At 40.5% G+C, this 21,728-nt stretch overlaps 2 protein-coding genes across 2 annotated transcripts in view; one reads left to right on the top strand and one right to left on the bottom strand.

Annotated features, from left to right (window-relative positions):
* The window catches only part of GNL3L (G protein nucleolar 3 like), a 58,792-nt gene extending 54,906 nt beyond the window's left edge, over positions 1-3,886 (bottom strand). Inside the window, exon 1 of the mRNA XM_083356743.1 lies at positions 3,782-3,886. The gene's annotated coding sequence lies outside the window, so the exon portion shown is untranslated. The remainder of the gene's footprint in view (positions 1-3,781) is intronic.
* The window catches only part of FGD1 (FYVE, RhoGEF and PH domain containing 1), a 64,329-nt gene that overhangs the window by 9,097 nt on the left and 33,504 nt on the right, over positions 1-21,728 (top strand). The gene's annotated exons all lie outside the window — the stretch shown is intronic.

Here is a 21,728-nt window from a genome sequence, read left to right as displayed (position 1 = left end):
GACTTATTTTCTCCAGCAACCAAAGAAAGTTCAGGGCCTCCCAGCTGGATGCCCTGCAGGTCACCAACCTCCCTGAGGCTCCTCGTGCATTTAGACAGTTCCCACGGAGCAGGATTTGTTTTGCTTTTTTTTTTTTTAAAGAGGAAAACACGGTGTCTTGCCAAATCACCTTGATTTGGCTTCCTCCTGCCTCAGGGTCAGGGTAGTCCTGAGACAAGAGGCTCCAATGTGAGAATATGTCCTCAGTGCTTGTTAGGCAGGCATGGGTTTGTGTGGATGACCTGTCAGAGAAGGCTATGAAAAGATGAGTACATTTCAGTGACTAGAAAGATCAGAGTAATTCAACCAGTGGGTCTTTCCAGTATATGCCTGGGTGTGAAAACCGTGCACTGAGGAAGAACTGCAGAAAGAAGACAGACACCATCTGGATTTGGAGACCAACCAACGAATAAGTCCCGAACCAAATGAAAGTGGACTTATTTCCTGGAAGCAATGATCAGCAAGCAGAAACTTGGGTATTTGATTTGTCATGGACTAGCAAAGACTCCTATGCTTGGGAAGATGGAGGAGGAGGAGAAGGGAAAGTCAATGGAGAAGATGGATAGGTGAAGTGAAGAAGAGAAGCTCCTATGTTTCTAGGAGCTCTGGAACCAAGGAGTTATGGCAGGGGTAGGCAACCTCGGCTCTTTTATGACTCATGGACTTCAACTCCCAGAATTCCTGAGTCAGCTGACACAGGAATTCTGGGAGTTGAAGTCCATGAGTCATAAAAGAGCCGAGGTTGCCTACCCCTGAGTTATGGAGTGACTGGGGACAGGTCAGGACTGTGAGCATTTCTCCATACAGTTTCCAGGGGCAAATCCATGGTTCTTAATTTTCTGTGAACATGGTGATTTTGAAAAAAAGGCAGAATAATCCAGGAAAGAATTTACAAGGGATTCCTCCCCAGGTCAAGAAAATAGTTGGTGATTTTAAAGGGGAAAAGAAGTGTTGAAGCTATTTTTCATAATCCAGGAGCCGTGGCCAGGGTTTTTTTTGCCCAGTTTCGCCTGGTGCGCCAGTTACGGCCCTATCTGGACCGAGATGCCCTATGCACAGTCACCCATGCGCTCGTGACCTCCCGGCTAGACTACTGCAATGCTCTCTACATGGGGCTGCCCCTGAGGACCACTCGGAGGCTTCAACTGGTGCAGAATGCAGCCGCGCGAGTTGTGATGGGAGTTTCCCGATACTCCCATGTAACACCTCTTCTCCGCGAGCTGCATTGGCTTCCAGTTGCCCGCCGGGTGAGATTCAAGGTGCTGGTGATGACCTATAAAGCCCTAAATGGCATGGGTCCTTGCGCCGCGTCCTCAAAACTTTTCTCTTCCATCAGGCTGACCTGGATTGATGATGGGTTTTTAAATATGTTTTAATTTTTAAATTTTTAACTGTGTAGTTAATTTATTTTGGGGCTGTTATTTAATTCTTTTTTAATTTTTGTAGTGTTGTTTTTTATTGTTGTTAGCCGCCCTGAGTCCTTCGGGAGATAGGGCGGCATATAAGTCCCAAAAATAAATAAATAAATAAATAAATAAATAAATAAATAAATAAATAAATAAATAAATAAATAAATCTAAGGGAGCACCTGCTGCCAGCGTCAATTTCCCATCGTCCTGTGCGCTCCCACAGGGAGGGCCTCCTCAGGGTACCGCCGATCAATGATTGCCGACGGGCGATCCCCAGGGGGAGGGCCTTCTCTGTGGGCGCGCCTGCCCTATGGAATCAACTGCCAACGGAACTCTGGACTGCCCCCGACCTTCGTTCATTTCGCCGGGACCTAAAAACCTGGCTCTTTGAGCTATCTGGTCTGGACTGAGGGGTTTAATGTTTTTAAATTGTGATTTTAATTTTTGCGGCTAGACTTAATTTAATTTAATTTTAATTTTATATTGTATTGTTTTTAAATTTTGCCTTGTAAACCGCCCTGAGTCCTTTGGGAGTAGGGCGGTATATAAACCGAATGAAAAATAAATAAATATATAAATAAATAAATAAATAAATAAATAAATAAATAAATAAATAAATTTGATATTGTTTCATGTGCTCAGAAGCGCTTCCAGCATCACAATTAAATCCTGGGGAGCTAAGTGCCAATCCTGTGGAATTAGATTTCATTTTCCCCTTTCCCTTAACTATTTTAATTAAATGTATCCAAATCGAGTGGAAGCCTCAGTAGAACTAATGGGGCTTACTAAACATATTTGCATATAGTCCCCATCTATTGATGGAACAAAGTAAGTGAATCCCATGAATGTCAGAAGGAGGCCCCGAAGAATGAGGCAAGAGCTGTTAAATGAGGTGTCTGTTCTTCAGATGTGCCTGTTGATGTGGGCCAGGTGTGTGTGCGTGTGTTTCATTGCAGTTGTGTTTGCTAGAACAAAAAAAATCTTGCTTTCTTTGGCTCTGGTGGCCAAGCCATGACGTTCATTTTCTGTCCTACCTGGCATGTCAGATATGGATGGCCAGGTGTTTCACACTTCCCTCCCCTCCTCCTGTCTTAATAGTTAGCAGTCAAATCTGTGACTCCTGCACAGATTTGACACATATCACTACTAGACAATTGGTGCCTTAATTGTCAGTAGAGCGGCAGCTTCTGAGGTGCCTTGCAACCTTATCAGTCCTTGGCAGGCTGGAAGGGCTGGTCTGATCCTGCTTTCTTCCTGCCCCCACTAGCAAAGACCATATAAGAGTCAGAGCCTAATCCAGGGGTAGGCAACCTTGGCTCTTTTATGACTCGTGGACTTCAACTCCCAGAATTCCTGAGCCAGCCATGCTGAGGGGAAAGGGAGAGGTTTCCAAGCTGAGCCATATCTGGCTCAGGAATTCTGGGAGTTGAAGTCCATGAGTCATAAAAGAGCCAAGGTTGCCTACCCCTGGCCTAAGTGGACAATAGATTCTGTTCTTCTCCCCCTCCTTTTCTACCGGCAAGGGAAATCTGTTAAAGATATTATGGAAATGTTTCTTTTTCCCCTTCTTGATTGAGGGGTTTATGTGTGTTGCATATGTGGATTTGACAGACCTTCCAGCTTCAGTTTTAGTTAATAGAAAATAGAATTCAGTTGTGTATTAAGCAATTCTCTCTCTCTCTCTCTCTCTCTCTCTCTCTCTCTCTCTCTCTCAAGAGCTCTGTAAGAAAATCATACAGAGCCTTAGGCTGCGATAGCAGTGGGGGTGGTGTGAAAAAGGGCCAAGGCCCTGGGGGATCAGGAACCCTCCCCACCACCACCACCACCATCTGTTCCTTTTGGTCCTTAATGCAAATGGTATCAAGTTTCTGGAACAGGTAGCCTGCTGGGGATAGGGGCAGCTGAGTTTTGTTTTTTTTTTTAAATCTGCCTGCCAAGTAGAATTGTAGGGAGAGTATAGATTTGGCATTAGTTTGATTCTACCCTCCAAGGCCAGATTTAAGGACACAATCTTCTTCCTTTATCCCCCCATGGTGTGCTCTTGTCATCCTGTCCCACTGGCATAAATGCCACTTTACATAGTGAGATAAAACTCCTTATCTGCCTGCAAGGAGACCTGTGCATTTAATTTTCAAAGTGGAGGAGAAAAGAGGGGAGGAAGGTAGGTGACAAAAGGATAAATCAAACATTTTCAATAATCTTTCTGGGTGGCGGTGAAACCAAGAGAGGTGAGGACTTAACCCCCAACCAGGCCTGTCTGAAATTCCCTCCCCCCTCCGCCCAGAGATGGGGAGTCAGTTGTGGTTAATCATCTGCCCAGAGGAAGCACTCACCTTTCCATCTACCAGAATTCAGTGAACCGTAGGGCTGGCAGGAAGCTCTCCAGCTTCGGAAACTCTGGTTCAAATATGCCCTGCCCCTCCCAGAGAGAACAAGAGGCAGCCTCCAGGCTCACTCCTGACACGGGTGTGGCAAGCAAGGGACGGAAGTGTAGCAGGCCTGCCCTTGCTGGCAGGGCTGTTTCCCACAGGTGAGGTCACTGGTAGGGTTAAGGTGGAACCAGGATTCTCGGGAATCAGAGAGGAATGGTTCCTTTTGGGGTGTGTGTGTGTGTGTGTCTGTCTGGTTTGTTTCCACTGTCTGTGCATTAGAGAACAGAAAGCATAAAGAGTGAGCCGTTAACTGTGCCATGTGATATGGGACTCATGAGCTGTTGAAAATCCTGGAAATGCATTTAGGGTCTCTAGCTTTCAGGTCTGGCAGTGGTTTCAGAACTGCAGAAAGGGAGGGAGGAAGTGGGTCTGATTCTCTTGGAGAAAGTTGGTTTGGGGACATCTGGAGTTTCAGGATGGGCTTGTCTTAAACTAAAGAGAATGTGAAAGGGTACTAGGACCCTTTTCATACCAATTGACAAAGCAGTTCAAATGGTTCCATGAAACAGTTTGATTCACTGGGTAATTTTATTCAGCATCACCCTTTTTCTGGAAGGCAGAAGAAAGCCTGAAGCCATTACCAGACCCCATGGCTAGATAACCTAAACTTAGTTGCAATAGCATTTGCCTTTTCAGCTTCTAGCTAAAGCTCCAATCTCCTTTTCCCCACACTGTATGTATCTCATTGTGGCTGGCACAAAGAGAAATAGAGAAATGTCTTCCAGAGACTGAATTGCCTATATAAATAGAAATATTCCCCAATGAAAATGCAATATCTAGCTTTCTTTCCCCTAGCATTTTCCAGAGCTATTGGACTACAGCTCCCAGAATTCCCAGATATTGTGGGTACCAGGGTAGGGAATGCTGTTACTTTAAGCAAAGTATGTGAGATGATTGCAAATGTTAGTTCTCTACCTCCAGCTCACATCACTAACTGTCACATGGAAAAATGCTCAGTATCATCACATTGTCTTCTATATCTGTGTTAAAAACTTTATAAAGTGAAGATTCAGAGCAGTGGCTTCTCCCTGTCTCCTATAAGTTAAGCTAAAGTCTATATTAGAAAAGTAATGATGTTCCGTAATTTTAAAAATATTATTTTTTAAAAAATATATATGGAATATGGGCGTGATTTTTGATTACTTAAAGTTTATGAAGTATGAATTTGGGATTCATAGAAATGAACCTGAGGTTAATTTGATGGAGAAATCACTGAGACCGCTAAACTTGTATACATTTTAAACTATTTATTGCAGTAAAACAAATCTCTGACCAATTTAAAGTGAATATGGCCATAAACGTATAGCCTGACTGGAAGACCTGGGTATATTGTTCTGTTCTTGCACTTGGAAACTCTGATTTCAGTTTTAGATCATGATCAGTGTCTTGAAAACAGAAAAAAAGTCTGTATTCTACCAGGTGATTTTGCTACCTTAAAGAGGCAGGTAGGTTCCTGTTTGGGCAGTGCTCTTTAAAACTATTTGGCCTGATGGTTGCTAGGATCAGAGCCAGGAGGAGGAATTTTAACTTCTTCTCCATATTTTCCAGGACACACAGAGACTTGAGAAGGGGGTGGCTGGAGAATAAGGCAATGCTTGCATAGAATTTCTTAGAGGTGAGTGACCAATGGGTTCTGGGGTCTCACAGCAAGGGAGGAGAATGAAAATAACTCATGGATAAGAATAATACTTTGGCTGTTATTTAGTATGGTGGTGTTGGATCCAGAAAGATCAGTCTCCAGGGGTCAGATCTGCTTGGGGTTTTGATTCCCCCTTGAAATAAATGTGGGGCTGCAAATACTCTTGTTCTTTCAGGGCAACCTGTACAAGAGAGTTAGTCACTGCAGCCATTTTTTCCTACTCCATCTCAGGCATCGTAAAGGCCTCGGGCTATATATTTCAAAAAGTCAGCCATACTAGATCAGTTTCCCCACCCTGTGGATGAGCATTTGTACATGGGGTGCAGGAGGGAATGGGCCGTAATGGGAAACAGTAGGAGAATCATTTCTCACCGTTGTCTAGCTTTCATTGTAATGTAAGTTATTCAGGATTCAGTAACTCGGGAACAATAGTTATCAAATGATCTGTCTATCTAATAATTCTAAATGTTAGATCTTTTTGCTGCTTGGGAATTAAAGTTCACAACTTTGTTAAATACAAACAATATTAATTTGAACAAGATTCCCCTGAAGATTACAACAATGTGCAGACCCCTGGTGGTAAAAGTGAGTTACTTTATGCACATTTGCAGGATCAAATCTCAAATTCAGAAAAAAAAAGTTAGTTTCAATTCTCATTGAATTTAATAGGAAAAAATTAAATCCTTATTTTCATCTCATTTCAGCGAAACTTATTGTTCTAAGTGTAGCTAAATGATTTTGGATTTAGTTTGAGCACTCTTTCTGGGGCTTAATATCTCATCTAGTTATGAGTTTGCTTCAGGCCATAGTTAAAGTGTTGTTTTGACTCTTACAGTCTTAACAAAGCTTGGGAGTTGGGGTTTGAAAGATTCCATTTGATACTTGTATTCCCTTTTCTTTGAAACATCTTCTTTGAAGATGTTTATTATCAGTGATGAGGTGAAAATAATGAAAGTAGTTTTGTCTAGCCTTTTCTATTAGTGATGGCGTAGCCTTTCAAGTACAGTACTTTTCCAGTTTTACCTAACAGATACACATTTTATTTATTTATTTATTTATTTATTTATTTATTTATTTATTTATTTATTTATTTATTTATTTAAATTCCATTTATATCCCACCCTTCTCCGAAGACTCAGGGCGGCTTACAAGCTTAGCAGTAGCCTTCATTCTATGTATATGCCTCCATTGTTGACATTGAGATGTCCCACAAAACAGTATGAAAGGCCTTTCTACAACAGCTTTGGTGATCTATACTGCATTTCTATTTTTTCTGGCCCTTTTTATATTTGTTTTTATCGGTTTGGATTGTCTTTGAATTGCATCCTTTGGCAGAACAGCCAGATATAAAATAATTGAAGGGCTTTTGTTTTTTTATATTAACTCAGATTAGAAGAATCTGCTTGGTCCATGTCCAATTCTTCCTTTCTGGTGAGGCCTTCAGGAGTTGTACAGTAGCAAGGTGACAAAAGGGGTTCCTTTATTTCTATGAGTTTTCATCTCTGCTTCTCTTACTTTCTCATAGACGCCTGGAAGGACCACTTAAGAATATCTTTTGTTTTCCAAACCAGTCCAATGTGAAATGTGTTCCCCTTCTGCATATTGTAGTGATTATTTTTCCTTTAAAAAGCAGATGTATAAGTGGGTTGGTATAATAATCATGGGATGGTCTCTCTCTCTGTGTGTGTGTGTGTGTGTGTGTATTGAGTGTTCAAGGGCTACTCCAACCAGTGCTAACAGACATCTTTAGTTAGCCGCTCTAGCTCTTTAAATCCTTGAAATCAGTGTTCACCAATTTGATGCACTCCAGATGTGCTTGAATACTATAGCAATGCAGCAGCATTTTTCTGTTGCTTCAGACTTAGAGCCTACCAATGTGGAAATCGTGCTGAGCATACATAAATAATATGAGCTTGTTGGGGAAAGGAAATAATGAACTGTCCTTTTTTTAAACATTTTGGCTCAAAATGATCTGGCTCCTATAGACTAGAAGCTGGCATGAAAAGACTTCCAAGGACACAAGCTCTGATAAGTAGAGGTATTATGGAAAAGCTAATGAAGCTATTCCAAAATAAACCCAGTGCTGATGTGCATTAAACACCATCCCTATTTAGAGTGAACTCAGGATCCAGATTCTTTGGCTTGTTTCTCCTATCCAGGCAGCGTAATGGGATTGAAACCATTCTGTTTGGGGTGGGAGGGATTGATTGCCACCTATCTGTTACTTTGGTAATGGACTAGAATGGTTTCAGGGTGTAACAGTAAATAAATACATGTCCCATCCCAAAAGATGGTGCTGCAGTTTTGATCTACCTAATGCAACTCCACCAGCATCTTCTCCTAGGTACCCTATTCTGCTTAGCCTGGGTAAAAAATATTTTTTGGTTGCAGCTGCATCACATTTCCTTGCTGGAGCCAAAGTTCAGTTTGGGGCTTTTGTCCGAGTGTCTCGTGATCGACTCATCAGATGGGAGTAGACTTCAGGCTCCCAGATCTAATAAATATACTGTATAGCTTATATTTGTTCAATTCTGTCTTTGCAGCCTAGGATGCAAGTATTTAATCCAAGGAGCAGAACATTTAAGAGTTTTGATGAATAATATTATTTGATAATATTTTAGAAGTAAGGCTAAGGAATCCAGCAAATATTCCCCTTTTAAATGAGGCGCCTATGTTTAGGCAATTAGGTACAGCAAAACTCTTGTCCATCTTCTCTTGCTTTTTGATAGTACAAACGGGTGGCTTGCCTCATTGGTAAAGATGGACCATATATCCCATCTCCATTTTGAAAACTTATCTTCCTTTTGATCAATTTGAGAAGCAGCTCTCATAATTTTAATAGAATCCCTAAGATTCAAACCTGGAGTTAGAGGGCGGAGCAGACTCTAAAATGATGGCCGATATGGTGGCATCATTTGCCTACACTAGAAGGGATCCCTCTGTGGAAATATCAATCTTTCTGAATTGTTATACAGTAGATCATAAAGATTGAATAGTCTCATTTAGAGAAAAGGAGTGCCCTTTACTGCTTCCACCAATACTGTAGAAGCTGACCTAGTCAAAATATTTCTCCAGGTCTAATCACCCCATTTAAATAATGACCTTATAGGCTACCTCTGAGTTTTCTGCATTTATGTTTTTGCCAGCCTTTAATTGCAATTTCCTATCTGTACTTTTTAGCTTCTACCCTGTGGCACTTCACATGCTTTTACTGTATGTATGGAGTCTGCAAGTTCCCGAGTTCTTTGCCCAACTGGTAGTTCAAGAGAGCTGAAGGGCCTCAATGGGGAAGCTGCCATTGGTCTAATGTTCTAATGTTTGTCCTCTTCTTAGAAGTGTTTCAGCTTTGCCCAATATGCCTTATTCATGGCCTGTGCCTGCTGAGGCAGTGAAGATTTTTCTCAATAACTAATTACATCTTTGTTTGGATTGAAAAAGAAATCTAAGCCCACTTCCTTCCTTCCATATTAATGGAGAATACTTTTGTTTTTTGTTGAGTTCTGTTCTTTTTTTTGTGGTAGGGCCTTAAACTTCATTGTGGGCTGTTATCTCCATTTATCTCCTGCTTGCCTTCAGTTTGCTCAGCCTTTGCTCCCGGTTCCTGTCCTTATAAGTCTTGTATGTGTACCATTTTATTATCTTTGTTGATGTTGTCTGCTCTGAATTTTCCAAAGTAAAACCTGATAGTATGACTCAGTTGAGGCCTAATCTATCCAAAATGTATATGGGTTAGGGCCAATTCCATTTTGATCGCTATAGAACTTTGCTGCATAAACAGAAGCTTTGTTTGGTAACCGGTTACCATACATGGCAACGACTGATGTTGTACGATATAAGCAGCTGTCTGTAGCATTCATGGACAGAAATGGCTTTGTATTATTTTATCTTGCAAGTTTATGCTGCTGATCCATTATCTCCAAATGACATCTCTACTCTCTTCTTTTGATAGTTCAAAATACAGGAATGGTATCTCTGAGCTACAGATCCATTTGATTGTCTAAGTAGATACCGTAAGTTCTTTTTAAATTGAATCATACCTCACAGAATGTCAAGTTCTGTATCCTGGTTTAAATTATCCCCTTCTAGACAGGAAAGATTTCTGACGGTCCATCCATTTGTACGGTCAATAGAATCAAATTACTGTATAAGTTTTTCCTTGATTGTGCTTCTGCAGGAAACCAGGAAGAATTACTTGTTTGAAACGCCCACCCTTCCCCATTAGGAAACTCTCCTCTCGGCACAACTAGCTATCAGTGAGAGAGTTTAAGCCTAACGTCTTCCTGAGAAGCTGCGTTTGGGTGGGGGAAGGGTGTTTCATCTATTTAATGTTTTACCAGCAAGCTGAAGATGTCTGTTGAGAACTGTGTTTCTCAACCTCAGCAACCTTAAGAGGTCTGGCCTTCAGCTCCCACAATTCCCCAGCCACTTGGTCTAGAAAAAGTGTAATTGGTTGTAAAATTATATGAAAACTATTTGTCTATGTTGGAGGAAGCTTGACTATTTTTCATTTAACAGTTAATATTGTACTTTATACACCGGGGTCTTCAACCTGGACAACTTTAAGACTTGTGGACTTCAGCTCCCAGAATTCCTCAGCCAGCATAGCTGGAAGCTGAAGTTCTCAAGTCTTAAAGTTGTCCAGGTTGAAGACCCCTGTTATACACCATCCTGGCACAATTGCAACATTTTAAAAATGGGGGAGAACGGATCTTCAGTAGTTAGCTTGGACCATGTGTATCATATCTGCAGTTTTGTAGAATTGCCAGTGAATATTTTATTTCTCTGTAATCCTATAGTTCCTCTTTATTAAAAAAATCCTATTGCCTATTTCTTTTTACCTGTTTAGATTCTTCTTCATAGTAATGCTTTATTTGGCAGGAACGAGAGGTAGCAAGTTAGAATCAAAAACAGCTGTACCATTCAAGTAAGCTGCAAAATAGGAGACTTTGGTTGGGTGAAAAGGGAGGGGTGGGCAGTTCAGTGAAAAGAGCTTCAAAGGGCTGAGAAAAAGAAAAGGAGAAAAATGGACCTGAGTAGTGGTGTGATTGAATAACAATGTGGGAAATTCATTATCTACTAATGGCAGATCTTGAGTAGCAATAGGGCTGAACTATGTTTGCAGGAATAATGTAGGGAATCTAGCCAGTTGAGGTTTATTTAACAGATTGGGCCATGACTTAGCAGAAAGTCACTATATTGGGAACCACTCGATTTTTTTAAAAAAATAGAAGAGAGCATGTTTTGCCAAGTTTTTCATTTTGCCTTGAACGATCAAGGTTCATTCTCCAACATCTAAAAAAATTGTTCTAGATCAGTGCAGACTGAGATGTGGGAAGTCACCCCCCCCCAGAAGGAAATATTAAAAGGGCAGAAAAATATATTTCCTAAAAGGATCTTAAAGAGGCAGAAAAGCATACCCAGTTTTTCTTAATAGCCCCAGGTCTCCCTCCCCCAAGCAGAAACCAGCTCTGCACAAATGCAGATGTAAACCATCAGGAAGGTTGAAGCTAAAGATTAAGAAGACAAAGACACCTCAAATCCACATACCTCACCCAAACTCTTAAGAATCATCAGCCCCAGCCCCAGGGAAGTAGGATATGACCTTTGGGACACAATAGGATTAACCTATCACCATCAGAATACCAGAAAAGCACACTCAGACTTCAAAGTTCATGCCACAGTTACAGGAAACAACTCCAAACAAAAGGCTCTGGAGGGTATAAAAACCCACTCCCTACATGTGCTCGCTCTCTTTTTCTGCCAGAACCATCTTCCTGTCTGGCTCTTCTCTTCAATAAACTACAATGTTCTTCCTAAAGCAGTCACCATGTTTATTCTCAGCTTGGACTGAACCATGATGAAGACTTTTCTTCCAACAGAGAAGTGGCATTTTAATTTCTGTTTTAATTGTGTGTGCTGTGTAGTTGGCTCAGATTGTCATGCTGCTTTTCAGGTCACTGCCAGTACTAGCACCAATTTGAATCTTGTTTTCCATAGTTGTGTCATCAATGTGATAATATAAATACCACTCATTCTATTTTTTTTTAAAAAATGTTAAATTACTCTAGCCAAGAACTCCATTCATAATTGTTCTTTAATTTGCAGTTTTGAGCCAGTAGTGTTCTGTATCAGTTCCGTCCTACTTGAATATGAGGGCCTTGTGCAGGATCTTCTGAGTGAAGAAACTAAAACTAGAGTGCCTCTCTTTTCTTATTCACCAAATAGAGTCCATTTCTTCCCTTAACTGCTAAGCCAGCCAACAAGTTTAAAAAAAAACCAACACAACTTTTTTGGGGGTGGGGGTGGTTATGGAACAGTTTTTTAAATTGTAAATTTGCTTCGGCTAGTCCATATTTTGTTGTGATTCATAATGTTAAAATGAAGAAATAATTGATTTAATGCTTGATATAAGTACCAAAGATACAAGTAGTCCTTGACTTGTGACCAGTTACAACGGACCTCCAAAAGATATTTAGACCTGGTTCCAGACTTCCATTTGCCGGTTCCCCCAGTCATAGAACTGCATTCTGGGCAATTTTGAAGAAAACCAGCATTTATTTCTGGTTTTTGGCAAAAATGCCCCATGGGAAACAATTGCTTTGCTTAATGATCCTGGTATTCATTTTACAACCACCACATTTGCTTAATGACCACCACAAAAAGTAATGAAATCAGGTTGGCCATATGATGAGCCAGTTTATGTCAGTGCGTGCACAGTCTTATTGAGCAAGATAAACCAGGAGTAAACACAGTAAACAGTGGTCTATAGTAAATGGTGGTTTATCTTACACTATCTACAATATCATACACCAGGAAGAATATACATACACGTGCTAATACAGCAGGATCCAACAAACCACAGTTACAGCAGGAAACCGAAGAGCCTTCCCTTTACAAAGGCTCTTAAAGAGACACAGACCCTGCTGAGTCATTCCCATCATTCCATCTTATATCTTACATTACATAAGCTGGTTAGCTGTTTAATACCTTGACAGTTTACAACCATCATGGACCTATGACCATAATGGGCATACTCCTTTCTCGGGCTCCAGTCTACCATCTTAGAGAATCTACGGGTGTGTGTGTGTCAAAATGTGCATGATGGTGTAATTTTGTTACTGATGCCGCATCCCTTTTATATATATGAATAATGTTTCATGCACGAAAGGGACGGGGATTCAGTTTCAATAATATATGTGCCATCTTACATATTTTGACACCCCCCAACACAGCTGTCATAATATTTTTTGTTCTATTGTGTTAAATGGAGGAAATAATGGTGACCAATTTCTAATACAAAGTGATGATGAACCTAGTCTAATTGCAAACAGATGTTTTCCCAGCAGATACTGGGAAAAATCCATAAAACAACCTGATTTTGGGGGGGGGAACTAACAAAGTTGCTTTGAGTGTTTTTGCCAGCAAAAATACATCTTTGCTAACTCTGATTATAGGATTAGGGCATGTGTATCATATACTGTCTGATTCTCAGCAGTGGTACATTTAAGGCAAAAGCGTGTCTGAAGGAAATGGTTCAGGCTTTAAAAAGGCTTCATGAACTTTTTTTGGGTCCAAATATTTATCAGACTCAAATAGCTTTTTATAGATTGCCCACGTTACCAAAAGCAATTCTGAACAGTCCACAACAATGAGATAAAGGCAACAGTGTAAAAACCCCACAGATATAAAATGTAAAAATTGATATTAATAAGTATCATAAAAACCAAATGCTGGATTGTTTCCAAGGAAATTAGGAATAGCATGTGTGATAGGCATGACAAAAACAAATAGGCAATAGCATCATTTTAGGCTTTTTCTGACCAATTTCCTCTTTTTCCAATTCTTTGTCATTTTGACCAAGGGCAGGTCCATTGAGCTTCCTTGGCTTTTGGCATGAAGTTAGCTGACTATTTCCTGTGTACTCCAAATCCGTCTGTCTGTCGCTCTGTCTTGTCTGTCTGTCTGTATTTGAGAGAGCCTGAGGGTGCTACACCATGGAAGTGGTGCTTTCCTCCTTATCCCACCAGGACACGCTGTGATAGGATGCCTTTCTGTACATCAGGGAAGCACCTGAAATAATGTGCTCTGTTTCTAGCAATCTTATGGCTCTAAGTCTGAGTCTGCTAATTTCCTGTTGGACTGCCCCCCTCCCCTTCAGTCTGGTGCCTGCCCTCACTGCCTGCCTTTTGGTGGAAAGGTGACCAGAATGTCCATAGTTATTCCCATGCTTTTTAAATTGATTGATTGATTGATTGTATCCAGGGTTGACTCTAGGACATGTTTGCTTAACTCTCATGAAACTGAAAGTGTAACTGAAAGGACTCTGTTGACCATAGGGATGCTTACAATGGTCATAAGTCACTTTTTTCAGTGCTTTTGTAACTTTTGAAGTTGAGGACTACCTGTATACATGAACTATATTATATATTTTATATGTGGGCCCAAGACGTTTCCTCTTCACTTGGGTTGGACACCCATGTTTTAAATTGGCCTTCACTGTTTTAACTCTAGATTGAACAAACGCACCCAGAGGTGAGTTGCTGTTGGTTCAATGACGAGTTGGACTGCAGGGAAAGTGAGGCCTTCCCTGACAGTTGGGCACAATGGGCATGCAGAGTCCAGTCCAGAGTTCAATCCATCACAGGGATGGTGGGTGTAGAAGATGGGCAGGCCATCAGAGCACAGATTCAGGCAAGCAGGGTGAGACAATAGCAGAGAGGCAAGAACGGCTTGCAACAGTCCAGGAATCAAACAAACAAGCGAGTTCCCTAAGCTGTTGTGATGATAGAGGCAGGAACAAGGATCCAACAGAGTTATTTCTAATGGAGGGATAGTCTGTGGTGCCAGCTGTGAAGTAGACCCAACTGCAGTTGTGGCTCAATTAACGGAGGTGTCTTGGCTTTTTGAGGAGGCTAGCTGATTGACTTTGCTATGCTTTCTGAAGTTGCTTACACAATCTCAAGCTAGGCACCCTGCAGGATCTAGTTGTCACTGTGTGTTGGGGGGAGAGAGCAGGGGGCGGGGAGGCTCAGCTAATCTCAATGTACACATGTTGTACTTTGACAATAAAGGTTTATTATTATTATTATTATTATTATTATTATTATTATTATTATTATTATTATTATTATTATTATTATTATTATTATTAATCCTCTGTGCCTCTTCATACTATATGTGGTGATGAGTTTAACTTTACCTGCAGGCCTGGTCATCCTCAGATGATTGATTGCCTATTAACTCCTGAAGCTGGCAATTTAATTTTATATAATTTTATGCACACACACACACACACACACACACACACACACACCCCTCTACCATCTCCTATTCATTTCTTCCTTTCCTTAAACTAGTAGGCTTCAAGCTTTCTTCCCAAGGAAAGACTTGTGGTGCCTTTACATTTGAGTGCAGCTTTAGAACGGTGCACATTTTTCCAAGTGTTGACTACGCAGCGATTAGTGTAAAGGCAGCAGATGAAGGTAGTTTGATCCCAAATATTTTCTTGTAATCTCTGGCATGGAATTCAGCCCTATTTGCAGCTGTTGCATCTGAATGGTTTCATTGAGCTTCCCCCCATAAGTGCAGTATCCCTTTCTTGTCTGTACCAGGTCACTACTTTATCCTCATCTTGGAAGTCGCTGGAGGCGGCTTGATTTGCCTTACATCTCTGCTTTGTCCTTTTGGTTAAGCAATACTTGTCTTCGCCCCCTTACATATATTTTTTTTAATCCTTAAAGTACATATTTGCAAACCTTGTCAAATCTTCTTTGTATCTCCCTTTCTAATGTTAGTGTGTACCTAATGGCAATGTTTGTTTGCTTATTTGATATCTGTCTCAGATCCCCAAGATGGTTTGCATAAAAGAAAACAATACAATGACATTGAGGCTCTTCTGACTTGCTCTGACATGTGGCATTGTTCTCTCCTTTGCCCTAAAAGTGTAAATCTCTTTTACTGTCCAAAGGCAGAGAGAGAGAGAGAGAGAGAGAGAGGTACCTTTGTTCAGCAGCTGCCAATGGAACTGGGATCTTCTCTTGCTCCAACCAACCTTCTTTTCTAGGGTGAGGAGACCTCTTAAAGCAGGGGTGTCAAACTCAATTTCATTGAGGGCCGCATCAGCATTGCGGTTGCCCTCAGGGGGCCGGGTGGGTATGGCCTGGGTGGGCGTGGCTAGAGTGCGTATGGCCTACTGGGTGGGCATGGCCAGCTCGACATCGTTGGCATGAAGGGTGCCTATGGGGGCCTGGGCAGGAGTGGGACAGATCTGAGGGTCTCTGGCAGGAGGAGGGTCTCTGGGCCAGGGCCAAGGCAGCAGGGGCCGTTCCCTCACTGTTTCCAGGATGGCTTCATGGGCCACATGAAACCACTTCGCAGGCCGGATCTGGCCCCCGGGCCTTGTGTTTGACTTGTCTGTCTTAATGTATGGACTTTTCTGTTTCTGGCAGTATTCAGCCTGCAAAACCAAAGGAACTCTTTGTGAAGACTAGAAGCAAAAAAAAAAACAACATTCACACTCTGCTATTGTCCGATAAAATTCTCCATCGTTACCCACAGGAATTGCTGTGCAAAAATATACCGTTGCCACTAAACTAGAAAATTTAATGCACCTATCATGATTCAGAACACTAGTTCTTCATAAATGAATTTAATCTGCTATTCGGATGCTACTGTTAAAGCCAAATGCAGGGAAATATCCTGATACATGGCTTCCTTGTTACTTACTCGCCTGTAATGTATCTTCAATGTTAAAAGACATAAGGAAACCACACTTGTATACATCATTTTCAAATAGTTTTCTGGCTTCCTAACCTATTTTGAGTAGTTGGGCAGATACAGATAGTCCTCGACTTGACGCTCATAATTGAGCCCAAAAGTTCCATTGCTAAGCAAGACAGTTCTTAAATGAATTTTGCCCCATTTTATGACCTTTCTTGCCATAGTTATTAAGCGAATCACTGCAGTTGTTAAGTCAGTAACACAATTGTTGTTTTTTTATTGAAAAGTTTTAAAATACAGTTTTCCTTTAAAAACCCCCCTTCCCCCTCCCTGCTCCCCCCCTACCTCCCCCCCTCCCCCCCTACCTCCCCCCCTACCTCCCCCCCTCCCCCCCTCCCCCCCTCCCCCCTCCCCCCTCCCCCCCCCCGACTTCCCAGAGCTAAATACAAGGTATATATATATATAAAAAAGCAATCATAAACAACCATATACTAACAACTATAAATTCTAAAATCCATCACTCTCTAGCTTATATAGGATAAAACAAACCTTAGCAATATTAAATATATATAAAAAACTATAATAGAAAAAGAAAAAAAAAGACGAAAGAAGACTTATTCGAATGCTACATAAAACTTCTTAACCCTATACTTGTTCTGGATAAACTCAATCCATTTTCTCCATTCCACAATATAACGTTCTTGCGAATGATCTTTCAAATAGGCCGAAATCTTCGCCATCTCTGCCAGGTCAGAAACCTTTAAAGTCCACTCTTCTATGGTCGGCAGTTCCTCTTTCTTCCAATATTGACCTACCAACAGTCTTGCTGCTGTAACTAAATTCAACATCAACTTGGAGTCCACAACTGTTGCGTCGACCATTATTCCCAACAAAAAAAATTGCGGACAAAACTTTATCCTCCGTTTAAAAATCTTCTGCATATTCCACCAGATTTTTATCCAAAAAGCCTTAACCTTCTTACATGTCCACCATATGTGAAAATATGTTGCATCTTCATCACCACACCTCCAACATTTAGGCTGGTAATTCGGATACATACTTGCAAGCTTTTTAGGATCTAAATGCCATCTATAAAACATTTTGTAAAAGTTCTCTCTTAAATTTTGAGCTTGAGTAAATTTTACATTCCTCACCCAAATCTTTTCCCACGTGTCCATTGTAATAACTTCCTGAATGTTTTGGGCCCATTTTATCATACAATCCTTAACAAGCTCTGTTTCTGAGTCAATTTCTATCAATGCAAGATATATCCGTTTGATATGTGCTGGTCCCTGATTTCTAATTTGCTTTATCAAATTTTCATCAGTCATTGCAAATCCATTTTTCTGGTCTTCTTTCCACCTGGCCCGTAACTGAATATATTGAAACCAAGTTTGAACAACCTTCTCTTCTCGCAAGAGGCTATATGATTTCAAACACCAAACATTCCTTTCCAAGCTTAAAATTTCCTTGTAGGTAGTCACATCATGTTTGAAACCAGCATGTATATTTTCTATCGCGTGTTTTGGAATTGCCCACAATGGTATCTTGCTGCTTAACTTATGTCTATACTTCTTCCAAACTCTCAACAATGCCTGCCTTAAAATATGCATCCTAAACACAGTATCTACCTTCTTATCATACAACAAATATGCATGCCAGCCAAACAACAAATCATGGCCCTCAAGATTTAATAACCTCGGTTGCGTCAAATTAATCCAATCGCTTATTCCTACTAGTGCAGCAGCTTCATAATATATTTTGAAATTAGGCAATTTAAGGCCACCTCTCTCACGAGTATCCTGCATAATCTTAAGTTTGACTCGTGGCTTTTTCCCTGCCCAAACAAATTTATTGATACCACGCTGCCAAGTAACACAATTGTTAAGTGAATCCGGCTTCCCCATTGACTTTGCTTGTCAGAAGGTCACAAAAGAGGATCACATGACCATGGGACACTGCAAGTGTCATAAATATCAGCCAGTGGCCAAGCATCCTAATTTTGATCAGATGACCACAAGGGGATGCTACAACAGTGGTAAATGTGAAAAATGGTCATAAGTCACTTTTTCCAGTGCTGTTGTAACTTCGAGCAGTCACTAAATGGATCTTTGCAACTTAACGGTAACCTGTATAGCTTTTGAATGGCAACAGTTTTGATTCATATGTAGCCATAATTAAAATAAATGAACTACATACAGTTTATATAATTGCATTAAAAACGACAGATCTAGTAGTGTTAAGGAAGACTCCAAGGATTTCATAGAACAGAGGTTGTTATCCTTGCTGTATGTCCTGCCTTCATGAAACTGGAATAAATCTGTCTTAATTCCCCATTTTATCCCAACAAGAATTCTGAGAAGGAGGTTAGGCTGAGAATGGTTTTTTTGGGGTCCAATATTATTTTGGGTGACTGTGTAGGGGAATTGGGGTAGTATCTTTCTAGTCCTGGTCCATGTCTATTACTGCTGCACTCCGTTAGCTTCTGGTGAATTCTTTGGCAAATTCTTGATCCCTGTTAAATCTGCCTCCCCTCCTGTTTTTTGTGGCCGATGGGCTTGATAAAGTTAATATTAGAGATAAGGCAACACTTCGACCATCATTAGCTTTCTCCCCCCCCCTCCCTAGAGCATTCTCTTTTGGCATATAGAGGAAGGGGCCATCATAACTCTCCTTACCTGTTTCATCTCTCTGTTTGCAAACACTGCTAAAAAACCCAGACTAATTTTCTTTGTTCCAGGTTACAAGCAAATTGGGAATCCTAAATCTGCAAGTCTTAAGGCATCTCCTTTTTCCTTGAAAACCCTCCATGCTTTTCAGTCTTAATGCACCGCAGTGACATCATAACGTTGCTGGTCAATATGCACACATGTTCACGCACACACACACACAAACATGCACATATATTTAATACATCTATTGCTCATACCCGCTGTAAGAGGTAAGGAGAGAAGAAATAGTTCTCAATGTTGGGCTTAATCATTATTTTCTGAATATTTATAAAATGGGGTGATGTATATTTTTACCTCTTAGGAACGGTTCTGTTTAGTTTAATTGTACTTCTGCAAGATTTGGATGTGATAGCTTTCTGCTTTGACTCAGTATTTGCAACTGATGGTATCTGCAAGATTTTTGCAATAACCTTCGTTTTTGTTTCATGGTATAATGTAGTATACAGTATGTGAATAAGAGAATTCATGGTATCCTATATGCCAATTTTCAAAGAATACAATAAGGCAGTGCGTACGGGCAAGTTTTGATGCTGTTAAGATACTTGCACATTAATTTAACAGAATAGCAAATAGCTGTACACGTCACAGGCCCTTTGTATGGATTGCTTCTCTTTAAGAAGAAATGAAGCTTTCATTTTTCAGAAATGGAGGGGTTTTCAGAGGAAGCATTTATTGTACAGTTCCCTTGTTTTACATAAAGATCTTGACAAAACATCATGCTGATCTCCTGTACTATTTGAAGCCTTCATGTTTTGCCCCTTCTCTCCCTTTTAACACACACATACACAATCAGTGAAGAATTTCTTCTATCAGTGACCGTTGATAGAAAGCAGTAGGAACTGATGATCTGGAAGCATTTGAAGAAGTTCCAGCATTCCTTGCTCCAAAGGTGGCTGGCGGGGAAAGGCTGATACTGTAAGTGACTATAGAGGGCTGTTTCTCCTTCTCTAAAATGGGAGCTTTCCAGAGTGGACTTAGAGGGCTATTTGAGCTAGTAGTTGTTCGTCTAATTTAGGGATCCCCAACCTTGGAGACTTTTAAGACTTGTGAATGTCAACTCCCAGAATTCCTCAGCCAGCCGGTCTAATTGTGTGGACTAGAATACCTCCTGGGGTCTGTAAGAGACAAATGAAATTACAAGAAGTCTTTCTTCTATATATTTTTAGGATCCAGTCACGCCCCTGCAGTGACTTGACTGGGACTCAAAGTGCACTGATGAGGATGACTGAGGTCATTTAGTTCAAATTGTGTTGGAAATGTTCCAACTCAGCCTCTAGCTCAAGTAGGCTCAAACTGCAAGTAGGCTCACAAAATTGAATTAAACTTCAGGATTGGTTCATTTTTTTGGGATTATCACGTTGTGCCAACCTCACTATTTGGGGTTGTGCACAGTGTATATAGATTAATTGGCAGGGTGCTCTTAATCCAATTATCGTTTAATACATAAAACAAGGACAAGCAACTGTTCAGTAGCCAGAGATCATCTTTAATTTTAATGGTGGGTGGAAGAATTGTACAGTAGAAGGTTAACCAAGCTGCAAGGTGAGTGGGATTATATGACGCGCATGCAGAGTTAGAATTGTTCTTTTCTCTTTTTTACTTTGGGGAAATACTTTCTTCTAAAAACGTTTGTTATGGGTTTCTTAAAGTTCCCACCTCAAACTAGTGGGAAATACCATTAGTTCATGGTACTGAGGATTGGAGGGGGTTCTGGTGGCAAGCACAAAAATCAGTGCGGGCTGGTTGGTTCGCTTTGGTATGCCCATGCAACACAGGGCCAGCTGCATTATTTACCAGAACACATCTGGCTATAAATGAAGGTGTTGTTGGTCATCTGTACCATACGTAAAATCCTCCCAAGGTTTTACTTGATGCAGGTCTGATTATTTTCAGGTCCATCTCCCATGTTTCTATTTGTCCTTAAGGGGAGACAAGTTGATATGTTCCAGGTCCCCTGTCTGTTGCCATACCTGTCCTTTTGGAACAGCATCACTTCTGAGATTCATATAGCCCTGATCTTGTTGACTTTTAGGAGGACAAGGCTCTTCTTATGGGGACTGGACTGAGATGATGTGAGAATCCGCAACTAGTGACTGGGGTTCTTTTGTTTATTTCTATTTTGATGCTTCGAATCCTTTTGCAAGCCCTTCCACCCCCACGTTGCGTAGTGAAGGAAAGGCCTTAGAAATCAAATAATTATAATTGGAGATCCTTGTCCACAATTGGAGATTGAAACCATTTCATACGTATTATATTGTAAATTCTACAGGGATATCAGATCTGCTCATATTCTGCCCCTAATACGTAAATTTCCAGGAAAGCCAGACAGAGATGTATTCTGCATTTCTACCTTCTTCTGGAAGATTTGAAACACTTTATTACTTGTTCAGCCAAACTCTTGTTCAGCCAAATTCCTATTTCTTTGCCCAGTTTTATCTTATTTAGGTTGTAACCTAAATAAGACATAACTAGGCAAAGAAATAGACACTTCTGTTTTATTCATTACTTTAAGTTTAATATACGTTAGCTATCTTGTTTCAGGTAATATGTATTTTTACTTCATAGATTGTAATATCTGAAATTTTCACTTGCACGGGTAATTAATATACTGTTATAGTAGTGTAGTTTATATTTTATTTGTTATTTTCTCTTTGTTATGCTGGTATTTTATCTCATCTATTTGATTTTACTTTTGTGTCATTACTTTTTTTTCAAATTTTGCTGATCGCTGACCAAATAAATAGTATTTCATTTCATG

Source organism: Vipera ursinii (genome assembly GCF_947247035.1).
Source record: "Vipera ursinii genome assembly, chromosome: 2".
Lineage (NCBI taxonomy): Eukaryota > Metazoa > Chordata > Lepidosauria > Squamata > Viperidae > Vipera > Vipera ursinii.
This window is presented reverse-complemented; position numbering and strand designations above follow the sequence as displayed.